This window comes from Conger conger, chromosome 10 (assembly GCF_963514075.1).
Source record: "Conger conger chromosome 10, fConCon1.1, whole genome shotgun sequence".
NCBI classification, from domain to species: Eukaryota; Metazoa; Chordata; class Actinopteri; order Anguilliformes; family Congridae; genus Conger; species Conger conger.
This window is the reverse complement of record NC_083769.1, coordinates 49,133,733-49,143,732: the sequence shown is the minus strand read 5'-3', so window position 1 is coordinate 49,143,732 and position 10,000 is coordinate 49,133,733. Positions and strand designations below refer to the sequence as shown.

At 53.4% G+C, this 10,000-nt stretch overlaps 1 pseudogene; it reads right to left on the bottom strand.

Moving 5' to 3' along the window:
- The window catches only part of LOC133139590 (calmodulin-binding transcription activator 1-like), a 323,855-nt pseudogene that overhangs the window by 191,644 nt on the left and 122,211 nt on the right, over positions 1 to 10,000 (bottom strand).

The window sequence follows — 10,000 nt, the reverse complement described above, 5'->3', positions numbered from 1 at the left end:
AGAGAATCTGACGTAAATAAAGGGTTTTTCTTTTCATTGGAATTCTGAGCTCAGTGCGCGGCTCAGGAAAACTTTGGCCATTTAATTGTGCGAGGAAAATCGATAGCATTCCGTAAATAGGCTTGTTTACTAACGTTATTAGGCCTGCAGAGCTGACACAAAACACATTCAGTTGTAGGCTATTATTTTATATGAGCAGACTACATTAATCAAATGATACATGCGGTGGTTTGGCACCGCGACGTGAATACAAAGCCACTTCGGCCACACGCGGGGAGTGCGATGGTCTCCAAGGAGACCGACAGCCCGCCACTCCGACCACAGTCCAGTACAACGGCGGCACATTGGTGTGAACTTTACAATCCAAAGACTGCTCAAGGAGCGGTCTGTAGTGTGGAGGCTATGGCACATGGCTGGGACCCAGACGGTTGGTGGTTCAAGTCCCAGTGTAGATCTGTACAGCTTGAGCAAGGCCTTAAACCCCACATTGCTTCAGGGGGTGTTGTCCCCTGCTTAGCCTAATCAACTGTAAATTGCTTTTGATAAAAGCTTCAGCTAAGTAACATGGAATGTAATAATGAAAGAGGGGCTAAGCTTTCATTAATGTCACACCCAGCCAGACACATGTCCCCATGTCCAGCATCATCAACATCATCTTCATCATCATCACCACCACCATCACCACCACCATCATCATCACCATCATCATCATCATCATCATCACCATCATCCTCATCAGCCTCATCATCACAATCATCATCATCACCATCACCACCACCATCACCATCACCATCACCATCACCATCACCATCACCATCACCATCACCATCACCATCACCATCACCTCCATCACCATCACCACCACCATCACCATCACCATCACCATCACTATCACCTCCATCACCTCCATCACCATCACCACCACCATCACCATCACCATCACCATCACCACCACCATCACCACCACCATCATCACCTCCATCACCATCACCATCATATTGTCAATGAGGACAACTACAAGCAGTTTTTACGAGGAGGGGGGGGGAGCAGGGCTCAGCCTTGGCGGTAGTTTTAAACGGCGTTATTCGGCGCTGACGCGGCGGGGGGGTGAAGGCTGAGCTCTCCGCAGCGCTGCCTGTGAATCAGCTCCTCAAACAGAGAGGCTTCCTGCGCTGAGCGCTCTTCAGCTAAACTCTCTGACTCAAACTGCTGCACCTCATGAACACAGAGCGGCTCGCACTGCTTATCCGCGCTGACAGAACAGTTTCCCCGGGCGTGTTCCCCCTCTCCTCGTCCCCTCCTGATCGGAGCAGGGGACCCCCGTGGGAGGAGACAGCTCCACTGAACACTGAGCCATGGCGTGGTGGTGGGGGGGTGTTAATGAAAGTCGGGGTGTAAAAGACCTCTCTGTGTCTGGTTAGCACCCTGCTCTCTTAGCGTAGCGCTCTTAAATGTGTCTGCTGTCATACTGCACTGCCACCTCTGCCCCAATACACTCACACACTCACACACACACACAGACACACACTCTCACACTCTCACACACTCACACACACACACACACACACACACACACACAGACACACAGACAGACACTCTCACACACTCACACACTCACACACTCACACACACACACGCCTGCACACACACTCCAACACATACTGTACACACACTCACACTCACACTCACACTCACACTCACACACACTCACACACTCACACACACACACACACAGACACACACTCTCACACACTCACACACACACACACTCACACACACTCACACACACACACACACACACTCACACTCACACACATTCACACTCACACTCACACACACTCACACACTCACACACACACACACACACGCCCGCACACACACACACACACACACACACACAGCTGCGCATCCTGTCACCAGCGGAGAGCAGGCTGCAGTGACTCCCCTCCCTGTGGCATACAGCACGGCTCAGAGATCATCGGCTCACAGCTGTGGCCGAACGGCCAGCAGACCGCGTCTCCGCCCCAGCGCCCGTCCTGATTGGCTCACCGGCCGGAACGCCGTTCCTCCAACGCCCAGGATTCCGGGACTCTTAAAATTATGCACGACCGTCCCCGTAGCCCGGTGGACCGTTGTCGGAGTGAAGTCTGAGCGCGTCGTTACAGGGTAATTACACCCCCACGGTCGCCCGGGGGCCCGGAGGGGCATGCCGGGGGGGGGGGGGGTTCAGGGGAGAGAGACGGATCAGCTGGGTACCCGTCTGCTGCTCACCGGGGGGGGGGGGGGGGGGGAGCTACAAGGTCAGAGCAGTTTGACTTTTTAGCTCTAGCCAGCTGTCAGTTTAATTAACTCCCCAGAGTGTTCCGCAAAAAATGGCTCTAATTAAAAATATAGCACTTAAAATGAGTGCTAAGTTTTGAAAATGCTGTATAATATCATGTTTTTTTTTTTTTTTTTGACACGTGTGGTTCGTTTGTAAGCATGACACATGATTCCATGGACTAAAGAAAAAGAAAAAAAAAGGAATTGCATTTTTTTCTTGCTAACATATATGGCGGTATAAAATACATACTGTAGGGCACAATTTTATTTCCGTCAGAAGATGAGACATCTTGTGACAAGATGTAAATTATATTCACTATTAAAATGTCAAGGGCAGAAAGCCAGGGGGGCTGTCAGAGACAGAGAGAGAGAGAGAGAGAGAGAGGGTGAGAGAGAGAGAGAGGGTGAGAGAGAGAGAGAAAGAGAGAGTGAGAGAAAGAGTGAGTTAGAGAGAGGGTGAGAGAGAGAAAGAGAGTGAGAGAAAGAGTGAGTTAGAGAGAGGGTGAGAGAGAGAAAGAGAGAGAGAGAAAGAGTGAGTTAGAGAGAGGGTGAGAGAGAGAAAGAGAGAGATAGAAAGAGTGAGTTAGAGAGAGGGGGGATAGAAAGAGTTAGCGAGAGACAGTAAGAGGGGAGAGAGAGAGAAAGAGTGACTGAGATATAAAGGCAAAGAGACAGCATAAGAAAGAGAGAGAAAGATACTGTATAGGCTGCATTATCTTTCACTCCACCCTCCTTTACTCCACTCCTCCACTCCCCCCTCCTTTACTCCACTCCTCCTTTACTCCATCCTCCTTTACTCCACTCCTCCTTTACTCCACCCTCTTTTACTCCACTCCTCCACTCCACCCTCCTTTACTCCACTCCTCCACTCCCCCCTCCTTTACTCCACTCCTCCTTTACTCCATCCTCCTTTACTCCACTCCTCCTTTACTCCACCCTCTTTTACTCCACTCCTCCACTCCACCCTCCTTTACTCCACTCCACCCTCCTTTACTCCACTCCCCCCTCCTCTACTCCACTCCTCCACTCCCCCCTCCTCTACTCCACTCCTCCACTCCAGCAGAAGTATGTAGAGCAGAGGAGAAATCATGAGAAGCTTCATCAGCTTCCAGTGAAACACACGCCATTGTGCACTACGGAGGGCGGAGCTGCAGCCATTTTGTTTGTCTATTTAGATAATTGGACAGTGGAGGGAGGGAGTGTGGGACACGGAGTGGAGGAGTGTGCACTTTCCCACTAACGGGACGTGCCTGTAAACCTTTCCGATTTAGCAAGCCCCTTCCTGCCTGCTGCAGATCAGGAGATGCGGGAGTGTGAATAGGTCTGTACTGATGAGTTCTGTGTGTGTGTGTGTGTGTGTGGGTGTCCATACATATCTCAACACTGAGACATTTTTTTGTGCTTTGGTTCTGTACTCCAGCACGTTGTAATCGAAATGAATTAGAAATCAGATTCGTCAGCTTTTATTGAAATCTATATACCGTGTAACCGTGGAGGAATCACAGCCCTTTCTCTCCATGTGTGTGTACAGTATGTGTGGGGGTGTAGCTCTTTCTCTCCATGTGTGCGTACAGTATGTGTGGGGCTGTAGCTCTTTCTCTCCATGTGTGTGTACAGTATGTGTGGGGCTGTAGCTCTTTCTCTCCATGTGTGCGTACAGTATGTGTGGGGCTGTAGCCCTTTCTCTCCATGTGTGCGTACAGTATGTGTGGGGGTGTAGCCCTTTCTCTCCATGTGTGTGTACAGTATGTGTGGGGGTGTAGCTCTTTCTCTCCATGTGTGCGTACAGTATGTGTGGGGCTGTAGCTCTTTCTCTCCATGTGTGCGTACAGTATGTGTGGGGGTGTAGCTCTTTCTCTCCATGTGTGCGTACAGTATGTGTGGGGGTGTAGCCCTTTCTCTCCATGTGTGCGTACAGTATGTGTGGGGGTGTAGCCCTTTCTCTCCATGTGTGCGTACAGTATGTGTGGGGGTGTAGCTCTTTCTCTCCATGTGTGCGTACAGTATGTGTGGGGGGTGTAGCTCTTTCTCTCCATGTGTGCGTACAGTATGTGTGGGGGTGTAGCTCTTTCTCTCCATGTGTGCGTACAGTATGTGTGGGGGTGTAGCTCTTTCTCTCCATGTGTGCGTACAGTATGTGTGGGGGGTGTAGCTCTTTCTATCCATGTGTGCGTACAGTATGTGTGGGGGTGTAGCTCTTTCTCTCCATGTGTGCGTACAGTATGTGTGGGGGTGTAGCTCTTTCTCTCCATGTGTGTGTACAGTATGTGTGGGGGGTGTAGCTCTTTCTCTCCATGTGTGCGTACAGTATGTGTGGGGGTGTAGCTCTTTCTCTCCATGTGTGTGTACAGTATGTGTGGGGCGTGTAGCTCTTTCTCTCCATGTGTGTGTACAGTATGTGTGGGGGTGTAGCAGGGCCCGTTCCCTCGTGCAGCACAGCGAGGTGCGGTAGACTGAAGGCCTCTCCGGTGACACAGCCCTCAGGGCCCTTGGGGCCGGGGGCCGTTTCGCCGTTAGCCGCCGGGTAACGCCTTCGGGACCCGCGGGGGAGCGAGAGACCAGGGTTCAAATCCAATTACGTGCATGACAATCTTATCATTTCAATAAACTCTTTAATTTCACAGTCGAAGATGCCCTCATCTAGATCATCCGATATTCTCCAGCCTTTTGACACTGTTTTGTTCACGTTCAGCTGGACAGGCTGCGCCGTGCTGAAGGGCACAGCAGTGGAGTGCCGCAGTGGGATTTGAGCCCGCAGCCCCCTCTGGCTACTGGAGTCCGCAGACCGAATCGTCGTCGACCCCGTTCCTGTGTTTAGGGGTCCAAAGCGCCCTATTAGTGTTACGTAAGAGCGCTATCGGGTTAGCGCCAGGCTAGACCGCCGGGCTCAGCATCGGGGGGGGTTGTTGGGGACAGATTGGTATCGCGGAGTCCGCAAATCAATCTGCGACTTTAATTAGCGGCTGGGGGTGGGCCCCGGGGCCACAGATAGAGGCTCATCGACAGGGGTCTTACAGATACCTCCAGCCCCCTAATCTTACAGCCCATCGCACCGAAATTAAACAGCAAATGGGAAATTGATTTTTAACAACCTCCACACCCCCACCCTGTCCAGCGCGATATCTCCTTTTGTCTTAAGGACACCGGGGCCGGGTCAACTTTCAGGGACTAAGCTGCTCTCTAAAAACGTTTACGGAGCGATGCAGAGAGGGAGGGAGAGGGAGAGGGAGAGAGGGAGAGAGAAGGGGAGGGACGGAGGGAGAGAGAAGGGGAGAGAAGGGGCACTTTTTTAGATTTTCCTTCCTGCTCAACAACCCGGTCAAGGACAAGCCCTCCGGCCCTGACCGACAGGGGGATTGTGGGTAACCTGCCGTGCCCTGAGGCCCAGCTTGGCCCAGAGATCCACTTCAGACCCAGACTCCTTCCTTCCTCTCCTTTCTGAGGTATAAAAGCGCCAAACCCCGCCCGGGATAACATAACCGCGCAATACGACATCACGACACCCCCACAGCCGCCAGAGCCCAGAGCCCAGAGCTCACAGCCCAGAGCCCAGAACCCAGAGCCCCAGAGCCCAGAACCCAGAACCCAGAACCCAGACCTGAGACCCAGAACCCAGAGCCCAGAACCCAGAGCCCAGAACCCAGAACCCAGAGCCGCGTACACAGGCCTGTCCTCTGGGGCCGTAGCCTGGGTGAAATCGCCCGTGGTCCCCCCGCTGTCTCTCTCCTCTCCCCTCTCTCTGGGTTCTGGTTCCTGGAGTGCGGCTGTGATGCTCCGGGCCTCAGCAGCCCAGTCAGGGGGGAGGAGGAACCAGGACAGACTCCCCCTGACCACACGCCGGGGGGGGGGGGGGGGGGGTGGGATGGGACTCTGGGTGTTCTCACTGCCAGCTGTGGTGTGCTAGTTGGTAAGATGATGTACTTTTCAAGAGTTCAATTTGTCCCTGAATGCCACGCTAGGACTCGGAACAGTGCTTTCCTCTCCTGAACGCACTTGATTTGCACGTCACTACGTGCCTTTAATGTCATGTACTGTAAGAACAGGACAGGAGAACGCAGGAGAGGGGCAGTTTTGGGGCAGGATCGGTGGTGGCAGGGGGCAGTTTTGGGGCAGTGGGAAGTGGGCAGTGGTTTGGGGCAGTTTTGGGTCGGGGGCAGTGGTTTGGGGCAGTGGTTTGGGGCAGGTTTGGGGCAGGTTTGGGGCAGGTTTGGGGCAGGGGGCAGTGGCAGGGGGCAGGGTAATGAATCTGCAGTACAGTGTCTCTCCCTCCTCTGCGTGGCGGTGGTGTGTGTAAATGCTAATGAAGCCCCGGTAATGGAGGAGATTCTGCCCATTAAGATTTCCCCCACGTCCCTCTGCTTTCTGCTTCCACATCGAGTCCACATCCCTCTGCTGACACACCAGGTCCACAGCCCTCTGCTTCCTGCTGACACACCGAGTCCACATCCCTCTGCTTCCTGCTTACACACCGGGTCCACATCCCTCTGCTTCCTGCTTACACACCGGGTCCACATCCCTCTGCTTCCTGCTGACACACCGGGTCCACATCCCTCTGCTTCCTGCTTACAAACCGGGTCCACATCCCTCTGCTTCCTGCTGACACACCAGGTCCACATCCCTCTGCTTCCTGCTGACACACCGGGTCCACATCCCTCTGCTTCCTGCTGACACACCGGGTCCACATCCCTCTGCTTCCTGCTGACACACCGGGTCCACATCCCTCTGCTTCCTGCTTACACACCGAGCCCACATCCCTCTGCTTCCTGCTGACACACTGAGTCCACATCCCTCTGCTTCCTGCTGACACACTGAGTCCACATCCCTCTGCTTCCTGCTGACACACTGAGTCCACATCCCTCTGCTTCCTGCTGACACACTGAGTCCACATCCCTCTGCTTCCTGCTTACACACTGAGTCCACATCCCTCTGCTTCCTGCTGACACACCGAGTCCACATCCCTCTGCTTCCTGCTTACACACCGAGTCCACAGCCCATCAATCCCTCCACCGCAGACTAACAACAGATCTGCTGCTCCAATCAGACGCTGCGGCTCCCAGTCCCAGATCCTGACAGAGGACCGGGCCACGGTCTGATCCCATACTCTTCCTTCCAGTAGCCTTCCTCCTCTCCTCTTCTTCCTCTACCCTTCCTCTTCTCCTCTTCCACATCGCCTCTTCCTCATCTCCTCTTCATCCTCTCATCTTCGTCCTCTGGACACCGCCCAGGCGAGGCCAGTAAAAACATTGTTATTAATAAGCGGTTATTAATAAGAGGTTATTAGTAAGAGGTTATTAATAAGCGGTTATTAAAAAGCCCCAGTGTCTGTTGTGTTGGCCGGCACCTCGGTCATCTCCCATGAAATATTAACCGCCCGCACGCCAAAATATTTACCCAGGCCTGCGCCCTGCACGCCTTTCACACTGATCCATTATGGATGAGACCAGACTAAAATAAAGTCTGTTTCTCCATGTTTCAGCGCCCCTTAAGACGGGGTGATTTATATACGCGCGTGCGTGTGTGTGTGTGTGTGTGTGCGTGTGGGTGTGTGTGTGTGTGGACAAGTGTGTGTGTCTGAGAAGGCTTGTCAGCACGGGATGAGACTACCAAAAGGTTGACTTTGTTTGTTCTTCTTATTGTTTGAATTACCCCTCCTTATCCCTCTCTCTCTCTCTATCCACATTCTCTCTCTCTCTCTCTCCTCTCTCATTCTGTAATTACTATGAAAGGAGAGAGAGAGTGAAAGGATTGCAGCGGTAATCTGCCTGAGTACCTGGGCTGTGTGACTGCAGGCAGGTGGAAAGGGACAGGCTGACACAGGGACTGGTGCACCCGGGCGTCGCTGGAGTGTCACCAGGGGAAGTGGCTGTTTAAAACCAGGCAAATAATGCATACGCATACGCACTCCAAAAACCTGGGCATGACAAACACAGAGGGAGAGAGGGAGAGAGAGAGAAAGAGAGAGAGAGAGAGAGAGAGAGAGAGAGCTGAAGAGGACAGGGTCTCTCTTTAAGGAAGTGAAACCATTTTGTTTTGGTACCATCATCCCATACTGATAAACCTTCTCAGGGAAAAGAGAAAAGAGAAAGGGATAGAGATAGAGGGAAAGAGGGAGGGATAGAAAGAAAAACAGATAATAAGGTAAACAGACAGGATGTGAGACAGGGGTCACCCTGAGACGACTCACAGAACCTGCCCGTAGGAGGCGCTGTCGAGTCAGAAAGGATCTCTCTTCATCCCGCCCCAAAACCCTGCCCTTGACCCCCCCCCCCCACCCTGCCCCCCCTACAGCATGAACACGCGGTGTTTTTTTTTGGCCAGAAAAATCCCACGTCAGCTTCTGAGAGAGAAGCAGGTGTGCTAACCCTGAGGTCCGGCTCCCTTCCAATCACGACGCAGAGAGTCACAAGCACACTGGGGTAAGCACGCTGGGGCGGCCTGTAGCCTGGTGGTTACGGTACGTGACTGGGTCCCGCAAGGTCGGTGGTTCTAATCCTCGGTGTAGCCACAATAAGATCCGGAGCCGTTGAGCCCTTGAGCGAGGCCCTTAACCCTGCATTGCTCCAGGGGAGGATTGTCTCCTGCTTAGTCTAATCAACTGTATGTCGCTCTGGATAAGAGCGTCTGTCAAAATGCCATGAATGCAATGTAATGGAACGTTGCTCAACAGGACACAAAAACAGAGTTATGAGAGAATTTCACTCAACAGGACACACAGGCGCAGTGTTACGCCAGGCTAACGTGCTAACCTCACTCAATAGCATGCATGCTATATCTATATCAACCACAGCTGAGCAACCGAACCCTGGCTACTGCCACAAGACTCTCAGCGCTCCTGCCACAACTCTCTCAGTGCTCCTGCCATAACTCTCTCAGTGCTCCTGCCACAACTCTCTCAGTGCTCCTGCCACAACTCTCTCAGCGCTCCTGCCACAACTCTCTCAGTGCTCCTGCCACAACTCTCTCAGTGCTCCTGCCACAAGACTCTCAGCGCTCCTGCCACAACTCTCTCAGCGCTCCTGCCACAGTACTCTCAGTGCTCCTGCCACAACTCTCTCAGTGCTCCTGCCACAACTCTCTCAGTGCTCCAGCCACAACTCTCTCAGTGCTCCTGCCACAACTCTCTCAGCGCTCCTGCCACAACTCTCTCAGTGCTCCAGCCACAACTCTCTCAGTGCTCCTGCCACAACTCTCTCAGCGCTCCTGGCACAACTCTCTCAGTGCTCCTGCCACAACTCTCTCAGTGCTCCTGCCACAACACTCTCAGTGCTCCTGGCACAACTCTCTCAGTGCTCCTGCCACAACTCTCTCAGTGCTCCTGCCACAACACTCTCAGTGCTCGTGAGGATCTAACAGGATGAGGGTCCCTGCGTGACCGCCACACCGGGTTTGGGATTGCAGACCCTTGTTTTCCTCATCGCCGGAGTGAGTCCTGTCGGTGTTAGCGGGGGTGAAAGGAGGGCAGGGTGAGAAGCCAGGAGGCAGCGAGGCGGAGGATCTGCAGCAGGTCAGCCTGCACCCTCCAGTGCCCCGGCTGAGCGCTCAGTCCAACCGTGACCTCACACAGACCTGCCAGAGAGGCCCAGCGCAGCGGGGTGGAGGCCAGGGCTGTTATAACAGCAACCTGTAACCTACACCCACCATCCACCCATCCACCCATCCACCCTCACACACACACACA